This window comes from Quercus suber, unplaced genomic scaffold, assembly GCF_002906115.3.
Source record: "Quercus suber isolate HL8 unplaced genomic scaffold, Cork oak 2.0 scaffold_336, whole genome shotgun sequence".
Taxonomy (NCBI): Eukaryota; Viridiplantae; Streptophyta; class Magnoliopsida; order Fagales; family Fagaceae; genus Quercus; species Quercus suber.
In genome coordinates this window covers 786190-788577 of record NW_027069788.1, presented here as the reverse complement: position 1 = coordinate 788577, position 2388 = coordinate 786190, and positions in this window count along the sequence as shown.

Genomic DNA, 2388 nt, shown 5'->3' with positions numbered 1-2388 from the left:
CGAATTTAAAAACGTCACTAAAAAAAATGCCGCCTAAACCCAGATTTCTTGTAGTATTTGTATAGTGTGTTGTTTTCAATATTTTTTAAAAATTGTTTCATAACCATATTGTTATTTTTTTTCAATTGACACTTATAAGAAATGCAATCTACACTATAAAATTATAATATAACTAAAATAAAGCAATTTTTAAAGTGTAGAACAGAAACGCATAAAATATAACAAATAAAGAAAATTTATTTACATTAAATATGACTTTTGACAAATATGATTTTTGATGATAAGTTTAGGGGTAAAAGGGACAAATAGTGGTTTTGTCAATGAATGCTTCTAACTAGAAAGAGCAAAAAAAAAAAAGGGGGGGGGGGTGGTGGTGGTAAAACTTAGATACATCGACTTATGTGCAATACATTAAGTTTTTCAATTGAATTCAAACCCTTGGTTACATTAAACAATAAGATAAGAATATGTTAGCATAGTGCTTTAGGCGCAACACTTACAAAACCATTTTACAACAAAGTCTAAGTGTCAAATTGTTACTGGTTTTCATTTGGACTTACCACTGACATCATTTTTTTTTTTTTTTACATTCCATTAATAGCTTGTCACTTAGGCTTTGTTGTAAAAATGTGTGTCATTGGCTTTATTGATGTTGTGTTTAGATCCCTGTCATATCTTGTTATTAACCAGTTTTAACGCCAAGTTAATTATTAGATTTATTATGAGAAGCCTTAGGTTAATCAGATAAACACCAATATCATGCAAGTGCGAAAATTTAAAAACACACAATATGATGACCCTGGAAACCAGTGAAACAAACTAGTTCCACAGGAAAAACTTGGAGGACTTGAGTTATTAATCCCTAGGTAAACAGATCCATTAGGGACGAAATTTGGATTTCATGCTAGGGGCTGGAGTATAAGAAAAAAAAAAATAATTAAAAAGCTCCAAATAAGAATCTATATAGTATTACCCACTACCGACACTATGAATTTATAATGCACTACTAACACACTTTTCCTAATTTACAATTTTTTCTCCTCCGTCTATTGCCTCATCCCTATTGCTGCCCACTACCAAAAAACATTCTAAGTGTCAAACACCAAACATTATTTTATATTATCTACAACTCTACTCTCTCTAACTCTCTCTATATAGTATATAACTTTATTCACAAATCACAACTCACCGGCTCACACTCTCAACAACTACAAAAACAATTAACAGTCTCAGAGACAGAGATTTCCAAATACAATCACGAATCACATATTCAAATTAAATTCACAATCACCCCAGCCAAAAAAAAAAAATTAAAAAAAAAAAAAAAAACTACCATCATAGATTCACAAACATTATAAACATATGGATTGGAGAGGGAGAAAATTCATATCAATGTTAGGTTTTAAAGTTGAAGGAAAAAAAAAAAAAAAAAAAACCTTGAAATAGGAAAATTAGGATTCAGGATGGATGCCGGGAGTTGTAGCAGTTGGCGTCAGTGGTGGGGTGGGCAAATCAAGCAGCTACCGACAAGTGGAGGTATGTGTGTCGCGTGGTGCGTAGGTCTATGGGACTAGGCTAATCGACTAAGTTGCGTATGGTGTGGGTCAGTGACAAGAGGTGAGTCTTGTGTGGGTTAGTGTGGACGGTGTGGTGGTGACGTGAGTCTCACTCTCTTAATCTCTCTCATATCTACCAACTCGTGACTCTCTCTCTCTCTCTTTTCTTTTAAGTATGGTTTGTAACTATTGAGCTAATAGGTTTTTTAAGTTTTTTTTTTTTTTTTTTTGGGTTGTGAGGCTGCTAGTTGGGCTAGCCTGATTGGAGAGGAGCGGGATCTAAGGTTTTGGAAGAGGGAGCCAAAACTATAAGAATGAAAAAAAAATATATGCCTAGTAATTTTTTTTTTCTTAAGGTCAGGGGGGCTCAAGCTCCCTCGAGCCCTCCTGGGTCCGCCCATAATATCCACTATCAAATAAAAGTTCATTGACTGAATAAACCTATTTTTTGTAACTTAACTACACTTACCAAATGAGGTTTGAGATCCACAAACCTCTTTGATAGCAACTTGGTGCAACATGAACCTCCAATCTACGACTTCAATATCCCCTTGAAGATTTAGATCCAACACCTTTGATAATCTGAGTGCAACAACTTTAGATCCACCAATTTAGAATGTATAAGAATGAACATTGGTAGTAACTTTGTGACCAATAGGCTCAAAACTTTTAGATCTAAAAATAGTAGCTCCAAAGTCTCAAAAAAATATGTATTAGGTTTTACTTATATAGTAGACCAAGTAGCAACCAAACCCTAATCACATAGTGGGTTGACGGGCTAAAAGTCTAGATATGCATAATCGTAGTTCAATCTGTCGAAAATGTAAGTTCT